The 24,315-nt window shown below is 34.0% G+C and overlaps 1 pseudogene; it reads right to left on the minus strand.

The window, feature by feature from the left end:
* Positions 1–5,293: 5,293 nt before the first annotated feature.
* Positions 5,294–18,020, minus strand: LOC140974882 (uncharacterized; annotated as a pseudogene).
* Positions 18,021–24,315: the final 6,295 nt, after the last annotated feature.

Genomic DNA, 24,315 nt, shown 5'->3' on the forward strand with positions numbered 1-24,315 from the left:
TAAGGGCTGTTCTTGATGTTTTAGTTGAAAACCGAGTAACCATGGACCGAGCCACCAAAAGGGCGACTTAGTCACGTCTTAGACATGCTAGGGAAGTGATCCAACCATGGCTATAAGCCCTTAGGGCAGCCAAGATCAGATTCATTTCCCTTTGACAGCAACATGAGAAAATCGAAACTCAATATGGCAAGAATGGGAAGCTGCTGTCATTTCTTGTTTCCAGTGGGTGTGGGGCTCGAATGAATGGACCAAAGTGATCCTAATACATCCTATTACATGTCTAGATGTCGCCTTGGGAGCCTGGAATCGAACCAATACCTGAAACCCACAAAACAAAGCAACCCGTGAAGCACAAGAGAAAACCGAAAAATTCTGCATGTTGCATTTTCTGAAATTTCTTGATGTATTTCGGTTCATGCATGAAATGATGATCATAAATCATAAAAATAATGATAGTATGACTTGATTGAAGAGTCAAGGAAGAATATATGCATGCCTGGTTTCGTTTGAAAGAAAAACGAAAAGAACGAGACGATCCGGCGCGGAGGAGGTGGAGCGTTTTCTTTCCTTTTCTTCTACTAAATTTTCTCTCTAGTTTTCTCAAGTGCTAGCCACGATTTTTCTCTCCACAAACACTCTGGATTTCGAGACTTATGGAAGGGGAATGGTGGTTAAGAGGGTGAGGAGAATGGGTGCAAAATATAGGGAGAAAATATCAAGACCAAGTCTACTCTTTTTGAAATTTGAATTCTTGTTTGATATCAAATGATTTGTTGGTGCTTGTTGGGGTGAGGTGGCCGAATACTCATGTTTTCTAGACTAGGATAATGCTCACTAATTAATTAATTAAGGTGGATAAAGAATTAAAAAGATTAGTATGCTAACTCAACAAAGAATGGGTCAAAAGGGTGATGAGTTGGCAATGACTAGTCTAGATACTAAGGGGCCGAAAATTCACTAATATATGGAGAGGAAATGTTGATTATTTACTAAATTTATAACCCTTAAAAGCCTTACTTATTCTTTAAATAATTTAGTGAACTAATTCCTTAATTATGGAACTTAAACGAATTTATTTTCTACTCACCTCAAGTTGCTTAAATAAATCCTCAAACCTCCTTAATAACTTAAATTAACTTACTTGCAAGCTAAATTAAATTCTGGAAAAGTTTCTTGAATCTAAAATTTTATCTCTAAACTCCAACTCCAGTCCGGCCTCACTGAAATAACTGAAATGATAAAAATTTAAACTACTACGTAAAATAATCAAATTTAGAAACTCATGCAATAAAAATCATTTTAATTTAAATACTAGAATTATGCATGACTTATACGTAGTCTAAGTTACGGGTTCTACATGTTATGTATAGCTTTCTACTTAGTGAGTTTTATCTCATTCCAGTTAATGTCATGTGATGCAAGAGCTAGAAAAGATTGAAGCGGATTGTCCAAAGAAGAAGAAGTCATATAGCAAAGGAAGGGAAACTTTTGGACTTTTGATCATGTCACTCTTATTTTTGATGTAGTGAACATGGAAAAATTTTAAGGGACATGTATGTTGGGAAATGGAACTATGGAAACTTTGTAAATGATTATATGTCATTAGTTGAAAAATGTTTATGATCAAATGTTTTAAGGTTTATTCCCTTTTAAATGTTAAGGCTTCTGCATACGGTATTTTTTTAAAATGTTTTTGTTATGAGAGTGGGTTGTTTCAATTGGCATCAGAGCACAAGTTTCCTGGACCATATATGACTTCTTCTACCTAGGACAATCCGGTATGTTTTCGATCTTGCATCTATTGATTTTAACATTGAGAATTGATTTTATTTCATTGCCATTGATGTACTCTTTCTTCATATCTATGTTATAGTGAGCATATGTGTAGGATATGCCTCCTAAACGAAAGATTACCGAAAGGGACGATAGGACCCCTCCCATTGATAAGACTGTAAAAGTTGTCGATGAATTTAGTAAGTTATTGAAAGAACAAGCGAAGGTACATAGTGATCAGATTCAACAGCTACTGAGCATCCACCATCCAATTCAAGGTCGTGGTCAAGAACGAGGACATGGTAGAGTGGAAGGTACCGAAGGTGGTTCTTATGAATTATTCAGGCGTATGAACCCTCCTGAATTTTTCGGTGGTGCCGATCCACTCGTAGCTCTTGAATGGGTCAAATCATTTGATGCTATATTTGACTATCTGAAGTTCACTGATCGAGATAGAGTGAGTTGTACTGTGTTTATGCTAGTGAAAGCGGCTCGCATCTGGTGAGAAGCTACGAAAGTGACTGTCAATGTTCGCGAGTTAAAATGGGATGAGTTCAAAGAGTTATTTTATGCCAAGTATTTTTCAAGAGAAGTTAAAGCGAAGAAAGTTAAAGAATTTCTTGAGTTAAGACAAGATTCCTTGTCTGTTGCTGAGTATATATTGAAATTTGAAGAAGGATGTGTGTTTGTTCCGTTCATTGCTAAAAATGATAAAGACAAAGGAGAACATTTCCTTCGGGGCTTGAAACAGAAATTTGACGGGATGCTCATATGGCAAAAGTGATTACTTATCAAGACATCGTTGGAAGTGCCTTACTTGCCGAGCACAATGAACAAGAAATTGAAAAGGAACGGCAGTTAAGAAGGAAAGCTTTTCAAGCTAAAGGGCAAGGGACAAGCACTAGTGCTCGAGGTGGTTACAAATGAAAAGGTGAGATGGATGTTGGAACTTTTCAAGTTCGCAATCTTGATTTTGATGTTAACAAAACTTGTTATTGTGTTTCTAACATATTTACTCAAGTGTGAAGTTATTAACACAAGTAGCAAACCGAAACCGAATTCTGCACAAACTGAATTTCTGGCGAGCTTTGGTGTTTTGAAGATATCTCTTAGATGAATGACGTAAATGATAATCCACTAATTGGACTGATCATAAAACTTAATTTGGAACAAGTCGTATGTCACGTCAGTTGGGAAAAATCGGATGTTATCATGGTTTAACTGATCGCTGAATTACCGAACTGATCTCACGAAAACAGCAATAAGTTGGGTTTGAGCAGTTGCGGTATTTTGGTCATATCCCTCAGCTCGGTTACTAAAATGAAGCAATTCAGTATGCGTTGGAAAGATAAGACAAAGATCTACAAATCATCTTCAGAAGTCAAAGTCTGAATCGAAGCTTAAGAGGCTGATAAATGATGATGAATCTACTAGTTCTGCACAAACTGAAATCAGCTAGGCTGATTTCAGCATACCAACTGAAACTGAACCAGACCAGCTGAACTGAACTAGCTGCTGAACAACTGAACCAGACCAGCTGTACTGAACCAGATGCTAATCAACTGAACCATACCAGCTAAACCAGTTAAACTTACCCAGCTAAACTGAACCAAACCAGCTGAACTAGTTGAACTGAACCAGCTGAACTGAACTGAACCGAATCAGCAGCTGATCAATTGAACTGAACTGAACCAGCTGCTGACCAGTTGAACTGAATTACCAGTTGAGTTGACCAGTTGACTAGAGTTGACCAGTAGGCAAAATGTCCAGCAAGACGAATTTGATCGTTGCAATCTCAGAAACAGTACAGAAACTTTCCAAACGGTCAAATTCTTGTGTTTAACGTATATATCAGTGTTGGGGCTTATAAATACAACATATTGAAGATCAATCAAGAGCTTTTGAAGTGGATTCAAAGCATGGGCAGTTAGCATTAATATATCAGCTAGTTGAGAGCAGAAGCCCTTGTGTGACGATACATTTGAGATGTACACTATAAAGGGTAAATTCCTCACAAACACAATCACTCACACCGATGCAAGAGAGTTGAACTTCAAAGATTAGTTGAGTGAGTCTTAAACAAAGACAATAAACTTGTGTGTGTAGTCTTTGTATATGAGACATTAAACAATATGCTGATTGTGAGGTGCTGCCTACAATCTTGAGTGCTAGGAGTTCAGTTTAGGCAGTGGGTAAGTCCTAGCTGAATGGGTTTGTGCAAGGTGTTGTACAAGGGGTGACGTAAGAGAATTTGAAGTCTCCGAACATCCATAAACAAATTCGTGTCTATTTGTTTATTGCATTTAATTATCATTTTAATAGTTTTAAAGATACATTATTGAAGCATTTTATGTGTTCTTCAAATATCAAAATATTGCATACCAAGTGTTTGATAAAATGCTTTAACTAAAATATTTTTACTTATTCAACTTTCTTATATTTTAAATGCTTTAAAAAATATTTAATTAGTTTCTACGAAGGATTATTTCGAGCGTTTTCCGCTTGATTTCATATCAAACTCGATTTAATTCATCGTTGTTCAATATTTCAAGAACCGAGCTATTGTAGCTCAACGATTTTCCCCCAAACCGATCCTATCAATTGGTATCAGAGTGGGTTGATCTTGAAAGAACATTGAAACTAATTTTGATGTTTAAAATTCAAAATTTTAAGATTTTTTAAACATATATATGCAAAACTAAATTTTCGTGCAGTTTGCAGCGACTGTAGGAAAAATGACATATCTCCTTGATCGAGTGTCCAAACGACAAACCAATTTTTGTGTTGCAAACTAGACTCATAGAGGTTTATAGCGGTATAAAATTTGTAGCCTAGTTAAGCTCGAGAAAATAAAGTTTGTTCGTTGAAGCCAGAGCATATGTGTTGCAGCAGAAAATGAGCCATGGAGAAAATTGGTTAGTTATCCCTCTACTTTTATAAATTTCAAATTTTCAAAAATAAAGGGGGAGAACTCATTATAATATTAATGAGTAGAATAATTTTAAATATTGAGGGGGAGAAAATTTTGTTTAAAATATTTTGAAAATATGACTTTTTGATTCACACAAAAAGGGGGAGAAATATGTTAATTGAGTTAATTGTTTATCCAAGTTTTGTGATCATAAAAAAAGGGGGAGATTGTTGGAACTTTTCAAGTTCGCAATCTTGATTTTGATGTTAACAAAACTTATTATTGTGTTTCTAACATATTTACTCAAGTATGAAGTTATTAACACATGAAACAAACCGAAACCGAATTCTGCACAAATTGAATTTCTGGCGAGCTTTGGTGTTTTTAAGATATCTCTCAGATGAATGATTTAAATGACAATCTGCCAATCGTAATAATCATAAAACTCAATTTGGAACAAGATGTATTTCACGTCAGGTGTGCAAAATCAGAAGTTATCATGGTCTAACTGATCGTTGAATTACCGAACTGATCACACGAAAACAACAATCTGTTGGGTTTGAGCAGTTACGGTATTTTGGTCATATCTCTCAGCTCGGTAATTGAAGCTTAATAGGCTGATAAATGACAAAGATAAGACAAAGATCTACAAATCATCTACAGAAGTCAAAGTCTGAATCGAAGCTTAATAGGCTGATAAATGACAAAGAAGCTACTGATTCTGCACAAACTGAAATCAGCCAACTGAACTAGACCAGCAGAACCAGTTGAACTGAACCAGCTGAACCAGCAGAACAGAACCGAACCAGCAACTGACCAGCTGAATTGAACTGAACCAGCTGCTAACCAATTGAACTGAACAACCAGTTGAGTTGATCAGAGTTGACCAGTTAAGCCAGTTGAGTTGATCAGAGACCAGTCGAGAAAATTTACAGCAAGACGAATTTGACCGTTGCAATCTCAGAAACAGTACAGAAACTTTCCAAACGGTAATATTTTTGTGTCTAACGTATATATCAGTGTTGGGGCTTATAAATACAACATATTGAAGATCAATCAAGAGCTTTTGAAGGGGATTCAAAGCATGAGCAGCTAGAATGAATATATTAGCTAGTTGAGAGCACAAACCCTTGTGTGAGGATACATTTGAGATGTACACTATAAAGGATAAATTCCTCACACACACAATCACTCACACCTATGCAAGAGAGTTGAACATAAAAGATTAGTTGAGTGAGACTTGCACAAAGACAATAAACTTGTGTGTGTAGTCTTTGCATATGAGACATTAAACAATATGCTGATTGTGAGGTGCTGCCTACAATCTTGAGTGCTAGGAGTTCAGTTTAGGCAGTGGGTAAGTCCTTGCTGAATGGGTTTGTACAAGGTATTGTATAAATCAAAGTCTTCTAGTGAATCATTCCCAAGGGAAAGAAGAGGTGACGTAGGAGCATTTGAATTCTCCGAACATCCATAAACAAATTCGTGTCTATTTGTTTATTGCATTTAATTATCATTTTCATAGTTTTAAAGATATATTGTTGAAGAATTTTATGTGTTCTTCAAATATCAAAATATTGCATACCAAGTGTTTGATAAAATGCTTCAACTAAAATATTTTTACTCATTCAACTTGTTTATATTTTAAATGCTTTACAAAATATTTAATCGGTTTTTACGAAGGATTATTTCGAGTGTTTTCCGCTTGATTTCATATCAAACTCGATTTAATTCATCGGTGTTAAATATTTCAAAAACCGAGCTATTGTAGCTCAATGATTTTCCCCAAACCGATCCTATCAATTGGTATCAGAGCGGGTTGTTCTTGAAAGAACATTGAAACTGATTTTGATGTTTAAAATTCAAAAATTTCAGATATTTTAAACATATATATGCAAAACTGAATTTTCGTGCAGCTTGCAGCGACTGTAGGAAAAATGACATATCTCCTTACTCAAGTTTCCAAATGACGGACCAATTTTTGCGTTGTAAACTAGACTCATAGAGGTTTACAGCGGTATAAAATTTGCAGCCTAGTTATGCTCGGGAAAATACAGTTTATTCGTTGAAAGCAGAGAATATGAGCTGCAGCAGAAAATGAGCCATAGATAACATTGGTTAGTTATCCATCTTCTTTTATAAATTTCATAATTTCAAAAATATAGTGGGAGAACTCATTATAATATTAATGAGTAGATTATTTTTAAATATTGAGGGGGAGAAAATTTTGTTTAAAATGTTTTGAAAATATGATTTTTTGATTCATAAAAAAAGGGGGAGAAATATGTTAGTTGAGTTGATTGTTTATCCAAGTTTTGTGATCATAAAAAAAGGGGAGATTGTTGGAAATTTTCTAGTTCGCAATCTTGATTTTGATATTAACAAAACTTTTTATTGTGTTTCTAACATATTTACTCAAGTGTGAAGTTATTAACACAAGAAGCAAACCGAAACCGAATTCTGCACAAACTGAATTTCTGTCGAGCTTCGGTTTTTTTAAGATATCACTCAGATGAATGATTTAAATGACAATCCGCCAAGTAGAGTAATCAGGAAACGCAATTTGGAACAAGTCGTATTTCACAACAGTTGAACAAAATCGGATGTTATCATGGTCTAACTGATCGCTGAATTACCGAACAGATCACACGAAAACAACAATCAGTTGGGTTTGAGCAGTTGTCGTATTTTGGTCATATCTATAAGCTCGGTTATTTAAATATAGAGATTCTGTTTGCGTTGGAAAGATAAGACAAAGATCTACAAATCAACTTCAGAAACTAAAGTATGAATCGAAGTTTAAAAGGCTGATAAATGACGATGAAACTACTAGTTCTGCACAAACTGAAATCAGCTAGGCTGATTTCAGCACACCAGCTGAAACTGAACCAGACCAGCTGAACTGAACTAGATGTTGATCAACTGAACTAGACCAGCTGAACCAGTTGAACTGAACCAGCTTAACTTGTAGAACCCAAAAATCAGATTACGTATAAGCCATGCATAATTGCTATTATTTAAATTAAAAATGATTTATATATATATATTCAAAGTGTTTAATTCATTTTAAAATCGTTAAGTTGTGATTATTTATTTTAAGCGCAGAGGTTTAGTTCTATCTTTTTGATTAAATACGCGAGGCCGGACTGGAGTTTAGAGATTAGAGATAAGATTAATAATAAGAAAATATTCCTAAATTTAATTTAAGCCTAAGAATAATTTATTTTAATGATAAATAATGTTTTAAGATTTATTTAGTTAATTGTAGTTAAGTAATTAAATAAGTTCTTCTATGTCCAATAGTTAGTTAAAAACCTAAATTAAAATGTATAACCAATTGGGGTAAATTAATCTAGGCCTAAAATATTCAAGAAATTAAAACTAACATTTTAATAATAAATTGTTAGACCAAGCCATGCCATGCAAGAAATTGTTACCCTAATTTAATTTACTAATCTACTAAAATATATAATGAGAGTTTATAACTTTAAGAATTTAAAATACTAGATTTAAGCAATATTTTACCTTGCATCTAGACATCAAATTTCGGTCATCACACCCCCCAATTCCCCCACACATTTCGTGCAACTAGAAAGGGAAAAGAAGCATTTCCTTTTTGCTATTCAATCTCCTCATATGAAACGTCCATCTAGATGCATTCTTGACCCATTTAATTTGTAACCTTTCCCTTCATTCCTTAGCATCTCCCAACCCTCTCATTCAAAAATTTCAGAAAGAAACAGCAGCTATAATCGTGAGTAGCAGCAAGGAAATAAGAAAGAAAAGATATTCCGTCTCCGCCGTGCCGTGTTCGTCGTATTACTTTGTTTTGTTCAAAACCGATTTCCGAGCATGTATATATTGTTCTTTTCTCTTCAATCAAGTCCTATAGACATTTTAAAACATTATATATTCATGATTTAAGGTGCAAAAACCGAAATGACAGCAACTTTGCAGGAAATTCTACACAGCCCCTTCTCGGCTTCTTTTGGTTGGCTTTATGCTTCACGGTTTGGATTGTTTTTGTTGGTTGCAGGAAGTTGGTCGGTTCCAGCGCTCAAGGCTGCATCTAGGCATGTATTAGAGTGTGTTAGAGTCATGTTGGTTCATTGGTTTCATCCCATACACGCAGGATAAAGGTTTGACAACAACTTTCCCATAGTTGCAATTGGAGTCACGTTTTTTTTTTGTTTGGCTGTCTATGGTGAGAGTTCGAATCTTGGTTGGCCCAGGGCCTGTAACCATGGTTAGAACCCTTCCTTAGCATGTCTAGGACGTGACCAAGATGGCCTTTCAAGGCTTGGTCCACGGTTCCATCACGAATTTTCAACAACAAGCCAAGTGCTCCTCGATTTTCTTTTCTATCATTCTGTGCGGGTGAAGCTTCGGCTTTTGGGGTTTGGGTGGGATCTTGTTTGGCTTTTATCCTTTAGCTATAATTCACACAATACATCATCATGTCTAGATCAAGACGTGGTCAGTCATATGGCCACCGGAACGATACAAGACAGCAAACGATTCAACACATCACACTACGCGCAAGTTTGGTGCTCTCGGTTGGAGCTTTGAGTTGTCCTAGGTATTTGCTTGGATTGTGGTTGGCTTTTAGCCCTTATCCATGGTCCAAGCCACCCCTTAGGATGTTGGTAAGAGACCTTGGTCGGTGGTTCAAGCCCCAATGGCCATTTGTTTCATAAATCACAGCAAAAACGCAGCTGCTGCCTTAGTGCCTTTTACAGCAGCAATGTTTCGGTTCAGAAGGTTGGTTCGAGTTCTTGGTTGGTTTTTAACCTATGGTCTTGGACTGGACAGTACCTCAATGAGTTAGGAAGGTCATGTTTTTGGCCTTTTGTTATTTGGTTAAGTTTAGAGTTCGTACGAGAATTTACTGTGCAATGTGCCAAAGTGACTCTCGAAAGAGCGTTTCATGATTTTGGCATCCATTCACAAATTTTCATGGAATATGTTGTCACTTTGATTGTTGCACTCCCAAGAGCAGGTTGTCCACAAGTAGTATAATTCGGTGAGTCCGATATTGTATCCACAGGGAAGCTAAGGTAATTACAAGTCCACTACAATGTCCTTTTGTTTTATTTTTGTTTTTGTTTCTTTTTAATTTTAATTGTTTGAATCTTTAATGGGTAAATTTTAATTGTTCAAATTTTAATTTAAGTAGTTGAGATTAAATGATCCACTCTTGGTATTTTAATAAAGTTAAAATTAACGAACAATATTGAAATCCACTTAATAAAATGGTTCCAATATATTAAATAATCACATTTATATTATGTTATAAATTATTATCTTATAAGTATATAATATATACCAAAACTTATAAATGTGGTAAAGTATTTATTGTGCTATATATATTTGTAAACACTAAATCAAGGTTCCCACTTTAAATGGTTGGTAAAACCAAACAAACATTTAAATGGTACCAATAAATTAATACTATGATATATTCATATATAATAAATCAAGGAATCCAAGTTAAATGGTTGGTAATACCAAACTAACATTTAAATGGTTCCAAGAATTTAGTGTAACATATAGCAACAATAAATCAAAACTCCCACTTATAAGTAGGGTATAAAAATGCTTAAAGAAATAAATATAACATAAACAATAAATAATGATTAAATAATATAAAACATAGATTCTTACCTTTTAATAACCTTATTATCATGCCAAGAGTTTCACCTTATCATCTCAACTTTAGGAAGTTAGCTATTCATTATTCAAAGTGTAAAACTTTGAATATGAAATTAACGTGCTAATTGTATTTAAATGAAGAAATAAAAGAAAAATTTAGAGAGAAATATTATGAACTCAAAGGTTTGTTCATAGAATGAGGGATATCTCAATACATTACAATGCACCTCTATTTATAGCCAAATTTGGGGAGACAACCACAAATGAAATATTATTTTTTTACACATAAGTCTTCATTGATGTTCCAATATATTATATTATATTACGCATCACTTTTGAAAATCTTCTTCTCCGAATTTGCTTCTTCACATAAAAAGAAACATGTGGATAATCGAGTTGTCTAGTTGTGGTATTTTTTTCAAACCATTTGACCAAGTAATTTGAGAGATATGGTCAAAATACTAGAGCATGGTAAAACTGCCACTCTTTTGGTAACTTTATTTGTTGCTTAATTTGATCCCAATTGTGAGAGAATTTTTATATCATGCTTGTCAACAATATTGTAGATATTATAATCAAATTTCTACAGGTCCAAGAATCATCTTAATCTCATTTGCAACGCCAAGTTTATTTTTGTTTTATCGAACCTGTAAAAAATAGTAAAAACTTGTAATTACACAACAACTTATATTTTATACAATTTATTATAAAATATATAATATTTAAACATTTAATAAAACAAAAACTATATAATTATATTATAAAAAATTTAATTAATGTACAATTTTTATGTTTATCACACCTCCCAACCAGCTTATTGCTAGTCCCTAGCAATTTAAGCTTTAATAGCAATACAAAACATATTGATTAATTTAAATAGAAATGTAATCAAAACTATCTAAGTGTTTAAATTAAATTGGAAAACTGTCAAAGTTATATCAAGATCATCATAATTATAATTTATGAAATAATTTGAGATTATCAATTCAAAGCTTATTTCAGGTAGTTAAATGTACACGGCTTTAAGAAATTCCTAGTATGAGTCTCAACTCCATATCCTCACAGGTTAATAAATGTTTCAATTTATGGCAACGATTTCTCTCATGGAGTTGGACTACAGATAAATGCTCAGTAAAAGGGTTTACAGAATGCAGACAGACAAACGAGCCAAACTAATCAAAAGATAGAAAATCCATTGATTCAAAATCTAGTTGTTCTTATTATATATTTTTTCCTGATATATATATATATATTTTCATAACATCATGGAATCAGACTAAGTTTATGCTTCTTGACCACATATTTATTTAATTTGTACAATAAATTTCTCTCTTTCTTTCTTTTTTTTATATTTTTTTTATTATGCGAGATATATGGGTCGTAGCATATAACTTTACAAATTACATAGATTTTCAATATCTTTCTTTTTGTATTTTTCTCCTTTTTTTTTCAGGAAATATCAATTTTTTTTTTTAAAATTAGAACTCAAGATCTAAACAATAGATAGTCTCTCTCATGATCAATAAAAGCTCGAAAGCTGTTTTCTCAGTCCTCTCCACTCACTCACAAAATATGTGTGAGTTTAAAATTTTAGGCACTCTTATAAGGTATATCTTGGGCCATATACTTTAATACCTGATTTTATCACAATGGTTAATCACTCAAAAAGATTTCATAAATAATATTTTCATATTAATCAGAATATTAAAATTGACTTTTTTTTTCAAATAAAAATTTAAACATTCTTAAATAGATTAATGCATGTTCTAATTTAAATCTTTCAAACATGTAATGTATGACATTTTTGCAAAAATTACTAAGATACAAACAATAAACGTAATTTTATTTTAAAATAATATATATATATTTTATTTTATTTTTTTATTTTTTTTTTAAAATTTTTTTTATAAGTTTGTTCTCCCCCCAATCAGAATATGACATTGTCCCTAATGTCAAAATAACTATTAATAAAGAGTACATAATGAAAAAGATATCACCTGGTATTTTATTGAAGATAACAAACTGAAACAAATGCAAACCAATCCACGACTTTTGAATCAATGATCCAACTTCCTTTTCTTATTGCTTGATTGCGACCAATTGATCTTTGTTATCATCGGATCAGGCTTATGAACAAAAGCTTCCAAATCATCAATTAATTGGTCGGCAGTCGAAGCACAGATGAGCATCCGTCGTGAATTTTCTGAAATGAAATTCTGTTCCACGGCATTATCAAGAAATGTCAACAAACTGTCAAAATAATTATTGATATTCAACAAGCCCACAGGTTTATTATGGATATTAAGTTGTGCCCAAGAAACAGTGTGAAAAATTTCTTCTAATGTACCAAAACCAGCTGGTAGTGCGATAAAAGTATCAGAATTTTCAATCATTTTTGTGATTCTTTCATACATAGAAGAAACTTTTAATTTCTCACCAATCGTAACACCTGTAATATTTCCTTCAGCTAAAGCTGTAGGAATAATACCCAAAACCTGACTACCTCGAAGATGAGCAGATGTTGAAACAGATCCCAGTAACCCAATATTTCCTCCCCCATATACCAAGTGAATTTTTCTCTCAATCAATATCTTTCCAAGATTATTCGCTGCTTCTACAAACACTTCATTTTTTCCAGGACTCGACCCACAAAATACACAAATATTTTTCAATGATTGTGCAGAGGTTCCAGTCATGTTTTTTTACTTTCTTCTTTTTTTTTTCTGCGAAAATAGAGAGAAAGATGAGAGATTTTATAGGGGTAATATGTTATCAGGACAAAACTATGGGTCACAGTTGTAAACAGAATAAACAGTAAAAACAATAATGACAAACATGCATGTAAACAGTAGTGTGATTGTGGCTCACAATTTTCCTCTGGTTTTACGTCCAGAAACAGCTTCAACGCCTTCCATGAGTCGAGGATATGCTTCCCATCCAATTTTCTTATAAATTGGCAAACATGGTCTTTTTTAGTCGGATTCCCATGACTATGACGCTCATCTTGGAATTGTTTCCATAAACGGAGAAGTTCAATATGCACATGTCCATCAGAATGCGTCTCAAGAGTCAATAAGATGTTATCTAAAGACTCCTTACTCAGCCCATTCTTAATGAAACCAATTTTATCGTCTTTGTTATTGGAAACACATCCCAAAGATCTGCATCATTTGTCACAAGTCCATCTTGCACACTTATGACAAACCCCTAAACTTTTGGCCGTTCGTTTTTTTGCATAAGTGCTTTTTCCTAATCCAGGCAAATACCGAATGAGCAATGATTGTTGAACTTCTCCTCCTAATCGAACCTTAGCTTCTATTACAAGACGAATATTTTCTGGAATTCTTTTTTACATTAGCAATCTCAATCTTTCATACCTTCCTGCATAAATTTTTCTTAGAACATTTTCAGAAACAGTGGGAAAATATTTACAAATTTTTGAGAGAATTTCATCCATTTTGAAAAGAAAAGAAATGATTTTTTTTTATTTTTGTATCACCAATAATGGGAAACTGATTAAACCGACTATGAGAGTCACGGAGTACCGTTATCCGCAATTTAACCGGGAAAATAAAAAGATTAAGGAAACCTGAAATAAAAACAAACAAAATTAAATGCAACACAAAAAAAATCAAGGATCGGAAAGAGAAATAAACTCTTCTTGAAAAATTTCATTTTCTAAAAATGGTTTAAACCTTTGTCCATTTACTTTAAAAACATCATCATTTTTAGGATTTTCAATATCCACTGCTCCATAAGTATACACATGCTTTACAACATATGGGCATGTCCATCTTGATCGTAATTTTCCTGGGAATATGTGAAGTCGAGAATTAGAAAGCAAAACTTTTTTACCAATCTCAAAAGATTTTCTAAGAATTGTTTTATCATGAAATGTTTTGATTTTTGCTTTATAAATCCTTGAATTCTCATACGCGTCATTTCTGAGTTCATCAAGTTCATTTAGTTGCAATTTGCGCAATTTGTTGGCATCATCCATGCTTGAATTTAAAGTTTTGATCGCCCAATAAGCTTTATGTTCCAATTCCACAAGCAAATGACAATGTTTTCCATAAACCAACGTATAGGGAGACATATTCAATGATGTTTTAAAAGCTGTTTGATATGCCCAAAGTGCATCATTAAGTCGCAGAGAACAATCTTTTCAATTTGAGTTAACAGTTTTTCCAAAATTTGCTTTATCTCCCTATTAGCTAATTCAACTTGTCCATTTGTTTGAGGACGATAAGGAGTAGTTACTTTGTGAGTAATACCATATTTTTTCATTAATGAAGCAAATGGTTTATTAACAAAGTGAGTTCCCCCATCACTTATCATGGCTCGAGGAATTCCAAATCTACTAAAAATATTTTCTTTTAAAAATTTAATGACGATTTTATGATCATTTGTTCGACATGGAATTGCCTCTATCCATTTGGAAACATAATCAACTGCAACTAAAATATACAAGTATCCAAACGACGGTGGAAAAGGTCCTATAAAATCTATTCCCCAACAATCAAAGATTTCAATTTCAATAATAGGATTCAAAGGCATCATGTTTTTTTTTGAAATCGCACCCAATTTTTGACAATTTTCATAGATCTTGCAGATTTCGTGGGTGTCTTTAAACAAAGTGGGCCAATAAAATCCACACTACAAGATTTTTGCAGTTGTTTTCTTTGAAGAAAAATGTCCTCTGCATTCTTCTGAATGAAAAAATTTAATGACACTACTTACCTCATTGTCGGGTATGCAACGTCGAAAAATTTGATCCGGACAATACTTGAACAGATGCGGATCATCCCAATAAAAGTTTTTTACCTCATTCAAAAATTTTCTTTTATCTTGAGAACTCTATTGCGGTGGCATTTTTCCTGTCACAAGAAAATTTACTATGTTAGCAAACCAAGGTGTAGTAGTAACTGAAAATAGATGTTCATCAGGAAAATTATCGTTAATTGGTGTCATTTCACAAGATGATCCTGTTACTAGTCTTGGTAAATGATCGACTACGACATTCTTGGTTCCTTTTTTTATCTTTGATCACAATGTCAAATTCTTGAAGCAACAAAATTCATCGTATCAGTCGTGGCTTTGCATCCTGTTTGGTCAACAAATATCTAATAGCAGAATGATCTGTAAACACGATAGTTGTTGATCCAATCAAATAAGAACGAAATTTATCTAATGCAAATATTACAGCAAGTAGTTCTTTTTCAGTTGTGGAGTAATTTATTTGAGCATTGTTTAAAGTTCTACTTGCATAATATATCACATAAGGCTTACCGTTTCTTCTTTGACCCAATACTGCACCGACTGCATAATCACTCGCATCGCACATGATTTTAAATGGTAAAAACCAATCAGGAGGTTGCATGATAGGAGCTGATGTTAAATGTCGAATGATTTTATCAAAAGAATTTTGACATTCTTGAGTCCACTCAAATGCACTATCTTTTGTTAAGAGGTTACAAATGGGTTTAGAGATTAAACTAAAGTTCTTTATAAACCTCCTATAAAATCCAGCATGTCCCAAAAATGAGCGAATTTGTTTAATGGTTTTTGGAGGGGGTAAATTGGCAATGACATCAACTTTTGCTTTATCAACTTCAATTTCATGAGATGACACAACATGTCCCAAAACAATTCCAGAAGTAATCATGTAATGACATTTTTCTCAATTTAAAATAAGACCTTTTTCCTCGCATCTTTTTAAAACTTTTTCCAAATTTTCAAGACAATTATCAACTGTATTCCCAAAGACAGTTAAATCATCCATGAAAATTTCCTAACAATTTTCAACCATGTCGCAAAAAATGCTTAGCATACATCTTTGAAATGTTGCTGGGGCATTGCATAATCCAAATGGCATCCTTCTAAATGCAAATGTTCCAAAAAGATATGTGAATGTAGTTTTATCTTGATCTTCGAGTGCAATGAGAATTTGATAATAACCTGAATATCCATCAAGAAAACAGTAGTATGGATGACCTGCTACTCTTCCTAAAATTTGATCCAAAAATGGTAATGGAAAATGATCTTTTCTAGTGGCGTCATTTAATTTTCTATAATCAATACACATACGCCAACAAGATGGGACTCGACTTGTTACAAATTCACGTTTTTCATTTTTTATCATTGTGATGCCAGATTTTTTCGGAACTACTTGTGTTGGGCTTACCCACTTACTATCAGAAATAGGGTAGATAATCCCAACATCAAGTAGTTTGAGAACTTCAGTTTTCACAACATCTTTCATGTGTGGATTTAATCTCCTTTGTGTATGTTGAGATGTTTTTGCATTTTCTTCTAAGTGAATTTTGTGAGTGCAAATTAGTGGATTAATGCCCTTGAGATCTTTTAGTGTCCAACCAATTGCTTTTTTATGTCTTTTAAGCATATCAACTAATTTACCTTCTTCATCACTTGCTAGTTTGGAAGAAATTACCACCGGATATGTTTCATCTTCTCCAAGAAATGCATACTTCAATTCTTCTGGCAAGGGTTTTAACTCAAATATGGGTGGTTCGTCTTTGTTCTCATATTTTGCATCAAGTTCTTTCTCTGATCCTGGTAACGAGTGATACCTGATAAAATCATCAAGATCAATTTCAATATTTTCTTTAACAGTTTCAATTGAACAAATATCTAATTGATCACGAGTACTCCCTTCTTGAATGTTTTCTTCCACAAGAGTTTCAATAAGATTTTCATCTTCACTTTCATCTCCTTTGTCATGTGGTTGCTTACAAAGATTAAACACATTAAGCTCCAAGGTCATGTTACCAAATGACAACTTCATTATTCCATTCCTGCAATTTATAAGAGCATTAGAAGTTGCTAAAAATGGACGACCTAAAATTACAAGAATTGCATTACAAGCTTCGATATGTTGTGTATCTAAAACTATGAAATCGACAGGATATACAAAATTATCAACTTGAACCAACACGTCTTCTACCATACCTCTTGGCACTTTAACAGAACTATCAGCAAGTAAAAGTTTTACCGAAGTAAGTTTTAACTCGCCTAGATTGAGTTCTTGATAAACTGAATATGGAAGTAAATTCACACTAGCTCCAAGGTCAAGCAAGGCTTTTTTAATCTTTCGTTCTCCAATAATACAAGAAATAGTATGACAATCAGGGTCTTTGTATTTCAAACCATTATTATTTTGAATGATTGCACTTACTTGTTCGGCTAAAAATGATTTCTTTTTCACATTCAATTTTCTTTTCACAGTGCACAAGTCTTTCAAAAATTTAGCATATGATGATACCTGTTTTATTGCATCTAATAAAATAATATTAACTTTTACTTGTTTAAAAATATCATATATATCATAATTCAAATTTGATTTTTTTTATATTTTTCATTGCATGAGGAAATGGTGGTGACACTGTCTGTTGAACTTCCTCTTCGCAAGTTATGGGTTCCACTTCCTTACCCTTTGGAGTTGATTTATCATCATCTTCACAAGGTTCAAGAATGGATTTTTCAACAACCTTACCACTTCGAAGGGTAATAACAGATTTTACCTGATCCATCGGTTGAGTTCCAGAAGTTCCAGTTTGTGAATGATGATCCTTGAGATTAGGCAGAGGTTGTGAAGGAAATTTACCTTTTTCATGAACATTAAGTGTAGATGCAAATTAGCAAGAGTATCTTTCAAATCTCTCATGGTTTGAGCAGTTTGAGTATTGATAGACTCTTGCTTTGCAATGAAAGAATTCAATATATCTTCCAAATTCTTTTTAGGTGGAGGAACATAAGGTGCATAATTTTGAAAATTTTGTTGATTTTGGAAATGTGGTTGTGAAAATTGTGCAGCATTATCATTCCTCCAACTAAAATTTGGATGATTTTGCCAACCTGGATTGTAACTTTGAGAAAATGGTTCAAATTTTGGCCTTTTGAGATTGTTTAAAACATTGGCTTGTTCATGGAGACATTCTTTAAAAGAAGGCAAAGTGGAACAATCTTTTGTAGAATGATCACTTGTATCACAGATGTGACATGCAAATTCTTGAACAGATTTTAATTGACCATTCTTTTTCAATTCAAGTGCCTCAACTTTTCTTGCCAAAGAGGTAAATCTAGCTTGAAGATCATGTTCATATTTGAGAGTGTACATACCTCCACCAGATGTAGGAGATTGAATCTTGTTTGATGGTTCGATTGTACCTATAGTGTCCCAATTTTGTGCATTGTCAGCTAATGAATCGAGATACTCAATTGCCTCATTTGGATCTTTATCTTCAAATGTTCCATTACACATAAATTCAACCATTTGCCTATCTTTAGGTGTTAAGCCTTCATAAAATTGAGAAACAACTCTCCAAATTTCAAAACCATGATGTGGACAAAGATTAAGCAATTCTTTATATCTATCCCAACACTGATAAAAAGTTTCTCCTTGTTTTTGAGTGAAAGTGATGATTTGTCTTTTGAAAGAATTTGTTCTATGAAATGGAAAAAAAATTTTCAAAAATTGTTGTTGCAATTCATCCCATGTTCGAATCGATCCTGATCTAAGATTTTGTAGCCAAGTTTTAGCTTTATCTTTTAAAGAAAAAGGAAAAAGCTTAAGTCGAATGGTGTTCATTCTACAATTTAGATCATTATATGTATTGCACACTTCTTCAAACTCTCGTAAATGCATGTATTGATTTTCAGAATCTAAACCATGAAAGTTTGGTAAAAGTTGGATAATACCAGGCTTAAAATTGAAAAGAGATGCATCAGGGGGAAAAACTAGACATGAAGGTGCACTAGTACATGTAGGATTCATATGATCTCTAAGTGTTCTTCTTCTATCATGATCATGTTGAGATTGAATTTCATCTTCATTTTCTTGGATGGGTTCTTCCGTCATGTTTTGTGAAAATAAAGGGTTATTTCGAATGAGTCGACCACTAAGTGTACGTGACCAAATAATTCTCATGCAAATGCAAATGCAAAAGAATAAAAATACACAAAAGCAATAAAAATTCAAATAAAGAAAAATAAACTATAAACAAAATCAAATAGACTTGAAATTAAATTATACTTCCCCGGCAACGGCGCCAAAAAACTTGTTGTCACTTTGATTGTTGCACTCCCAAGAGCAGGTTGTCCACAAGTAGTATAATTCGGTGAGTCCGATATCGTATCCACAGAGAAGCTAAGGTAATTACAAGTCCACTACAATGTCTTTTCGTTTTGTTTTTGTTTTTGTTTCTTTTTAATTTTAATTGTTTGAATCTTTAATGGGTAAATTTTAATTTTTCAAATTTTAATTTAAGTAGTTGAGATTAAAGGATCCACTCTTTGTATTTTAATAAATTTAACATTAACGAACAATATTGAAATCCACTTAATAAAATGGTTCTAATATATTAAATAATCATATTTATATTATGTTTTAAATTATTATCTTATAAGTATATAATATATACTAAAACTTATAAATGTGGTTAAGTATTTATTGTGCTATATATATTTGTAAACACTAAATCAAGGTTCCCACTTTAAATGGTTGGTAAAACCAAACAAACATTTAAATGGTACCAATAAATTAATACTATGATATATTCATATATAATAAATCAAGGAATCCAAGTTAAATGGTTGGTAAAACCAAACTAACATTTAAATGGTTCCAAGAATTTAATATTATAATATATTTATATATAATAAATCAAGGCATCCACTTTAAATGGTTGGTAATACCAAACTAACATTTAAATGGTTCAAAGAATTTAGTGTAACATATAGCAACAATAAATCAAAACTCCCACTTATAAGTAGGGTATAAAAATGCTTAAAGAAATAAATATAACATAAACAATAAATAATGATTAAATAATATAAAACATAGATTCTTACCTTTTAATAACCTTATTATCATGCCAAGAGTTTCACCTTATCATCTCAACTTTAGGAAGTTAGCTATTGATTATTCAAAGTGTAAAACTTTGAATATGAAATTAACATGCTAATTGTATTTAAATGAGGAAATAAAGGAAAAATATAGAGAGAAATATTATGAACTCAAAGGTTTGTTCATAGAATGTGGGATATCTCAATACATTACAATGCACCCCTATTTATAGCCAAATTTGGGGAGACAACCACAAATAAAATATTATTTTTATACATAAGTCTTCATTGGTGTTCCAAGATATTATATTATATTACACATCACTTTTGAAAATATTTTTCTCCGAATTTGCTTCTTCACATAGAAAAAAACATGTGGATAATTGAGTTGTCTAGTTGTGGTATTTTTTTTAAACTATTTGACCAAGTAATTTGAGAGATATGGTCAAAATACTAGAGCATGGTAAAACTGCCACTCCTTTGGTAACTTTATTTGTTGCTTAATTTGATCCCAACTGTGAGAGGATTTTTATCTCATGCTTGTCAACATTATTGTAGATATTATAATCAACTTTCTACAGGTCCAAGAATCATCTTAATCTCATTTGCAACGCCAAGTTTGTTCTTGTTTTATCGAACATGTAAAAAATAGTAAAAACTTGTAATTACACAACAACTTATATTTTATACAATTTATTATAAAACATATAATATTTAAACATTTAATAAAACAAAAACTATATAATTATATTATAAAACATTTAATTAATGTACAATTTTTATGTTTATCTGAATACAATTCTTAGGGATATTATTTCATCGTGGTAGGTGCATTTTGATCATGACTAAATGATGGTTCGATGTTGGTTCAGGTTGGTACGGATTCATGGTTGAAAATTAGTGTGTTGGTCTCGTTTGTCTCGTTTTTGGTTCGGTTATGAAGTTGTTCTCAAGTTGAGATTTTTTGCATACGTCTCATGTTAGAATTAGGTCGCAGCAAGCTTGGGAACGATCCAACTCGTTCGGTAAAAGCAGGGTGATAATTATATTACGTGCATAAAATATAAAATGTTTATTTTTAGATATATGTGATATTGTGGCACCTCACGCTTATGGGATCTCTACCCGGTGACTTACGACCAGTTTATGTTTATGTATGGGTACGGACATCCAGTCCAAGGGCTTTGGTGTTCTGTATCGCCAAGTATACTGTGGTTTAGTCTGATCAAACGTTCATGTTACGTTACGAGCCACTTGCGTTGAAACATTATCTCTACTAGAAAAATCACGATATGATATTTTTATGACAGGGCTCTATCGAGCAAATATTTTACGTATGATTTTCAGATATGCACGTATTTATAATTACTCATAACACGATTTTCACCTTACGATTTACGATACGATATTTTTTTTACGTTACACAAAATTTTATGATATATTTACTTGTTATTCACGATATATGCATGCTGAGTCTTTAGACTCACTAGACTTGATTGTTGTAGGTACTGATGAGGGCGAGACCGAGGGCGGGGACCAGTGAGCTAGCTCGGGTCAGCAGTATTAGGAACCCGAGGACCTCATGTTTCAGTTTATTCATCTTTTTATGTTCAAACTTAGTTTTTAATATGTTGAATGATTTTTAAGAAGTTGTTTTGAAACACAATATCTACTTCCGCTGTTATTTTAAAGTTAAATCAATTTATCAGTTTATTTTATGAATGACGCATGTTATTTATTTAAAGAGAAATTTTTTTTAAATAATTCCGCAAAATTATGAATGCGAAATACGGGCCCGTTACAGTTGGTATCAGAGCCTATGTTCTTGTAAAGGGTTGTACTACTACTGATCTCGAGAAGCTCATGAAGTCACGTCTTCGGTCTGTAAGTTTTACGTTTGCGCATTTCGTTTAAAGCATGAAATATTTTAACAGCATGTTTTCATGAAATGTTTCATGCCAAGCTTTCGATTATGCGGTACCCATTTATTTAAATTTAAAAAAATAATAGAATTATGAATGTTGGTTACGTGTGGGTTATGTATGGAACGATCACGCGGGAGGAGAGGAACATCGCCAGGAAGACGGTGAGGATCATAGGCAGGAGAGAAATGTATCTCCACCCCTTCCACCAGACATAAACGCCCAGATGTTAGCTGGGATGACTAGGTTCTTCGCACCGTTTGCGGGGGACAACGCTGTGGTAACCAGGCAGACGGGTCCTGAGGCTATTTGTGAGAGATTCATGAAGATGAGGCCGAAGGAGTTCTCAGGGACGACAGATCCTATGATTGCCGAGGGCTGGATTAAGTCCCTTGAAGTTATCTTCGAATTCATGGGGCTTGGAGATGAGGATAGGGTTCATTGTGCGACCTATCTGTTTGGAGGAGACGCTCGTTTGTGGTGGCAAGGAGCATCTGTAGCCTTGAATTTTGCCACTCTGAGCTGGACGCGCTTTACAGAGGTATTCTACTCTAAATATTTTACTGACGAGGTGCGTTCCAGGTTGACCAGGGAGTTTATGACCCTGAGGCACGGAGACATGACTGTTACGGAGTTTATCCAGAAGTTCAAGAGGGGTTGCCATTTTGTGCCCCTGATCGCCAATGATGTTGGTGCCAAGATGAGACAATTTTTGGATGGTCTGCGGCCGATCTTGCGTCGTGATGTTACGGTGGCTGGCCCTACTACCTATGATGTCGCTGTCTCCAAAGCTCTAACCGCAGAGCAGGATCAGAATGATATTGAGAGAGATTGTCAGGGCAAGCGACCAGTCCAAGTGCCGCACCGCCCTCCTCATCAGCAGAATCAGAGTAAGAAGCTCTTCCACGGCCCATCCAGGAACAGAGGACAGCAGCAACAGGGACGGATAATCCCGAGGACCTCAGAGTATCCAGTCTGTGCTAAGTGCACACGCCGTCATGCTGGAGCTTGTATGTATGGCTCAGGGAAGTGCTACAAGTGTGGTAGTCCTGACCACTTACTGAAAAATTGCCCTCAGGGGAGTCTGCCGACCCAAGGCAGAGTTTTTGCTCTCCATGCAGTGGAGGCAAACCCGGAGACAATGCTCATGACAGGTATCGTAAAGATTCAAGTTTGCATTTGAAATTCAATGTTTTTGGAGTCTGGGTTAAGATTTTGAACTTAGAATTTGTGATAGGATTGGATGCTCTAATCAGTGTTATTTTCGGGAATTTAGGTTATATGAACTTTGACCTTCGCATGTCTATGAGTTTAGTTCTTGTAATTTTTGGGTTCAGCTTGATGTCCCAATCTTTCAGGGAGACTTTTTATAGCTGGTTCAGCTACGAATGCCTTGATAGATTCAGGGGCTACTCATTCGTTCATTTCAGAGACCTTTGCAAATTTCCTCAAGGTCAAGACCATCTGGCTAGATATAGCGTATTCGGTAGTACTGCCTTCTGCAGAAGAGCTGACAGCTACTAATGTGGTCCTAGACATAGACCTCGAACTTCATGGTAATCTTGTTTATGTGGATCTTATCGTATTGCCGATGCCGGAGTTTGACATCATTCTTGGAATGGAATGGCTATTAAAGAACAGGGTTTTGATTGATTTCCAGCGTAGATCTGTGCTAGTCCAACTGCTAGGTAAAGAGAAGTTTTTATTCGAGCCAGACAGGTACTTTCATTTACAACGTATGATATCTTGTGTCAAGGCTAAGATGCTCATACAAAGAAGGTGCCGCGCGTTTTTAGCAACTTTTGTATCTGTTCCCGAAGCACTCAGTCAGTCAGCCTCCGATGTCCCAATTGTTAGGGACTTTCTAGACGTTTTTCCTGACGACATCTCTGGTATGCCACCTGCGCGAGAGGTACAATTTTCTATTGAGCCTATGCCAGGTACCGCATCGATCTCAAAAGCACCATACCGATTAGCACCGACAGAGATGGTAGAACTCAAGACCCCGGAGATTTTGTTTTGTATATCGATGGTTCGAAGCTCGGTTTAGGCGCAGTCTTGATGCAGCATGGGAAGGTGATAGCGTATGCTTCTCGTCAATTGAAAATCCATGAGAAGAATTACCCTACCCAAAATCTAGAGTTAGCAGCCGTAGTATTTGCCTTGAAGATTTGAAGGCATTATTTGTACGGA

The sequence above is a fragment of the Primulina huaijiensis genome, chromosome 4 (genome assembly GCF_012295235.1).
Source record: "Primulina huaijiensis isolate GDHJ02 chromosome 4, ASM1229523v2, whole genome shotgun sequence".
Taxonomy (NCBI): domain Eukaryota; kingdom Viridiplantae; phylum Streptophyta; class Magnoliopsida; order Lamiales; family Gesneriaceae; genus Primulina; species Primulina huaijiensis.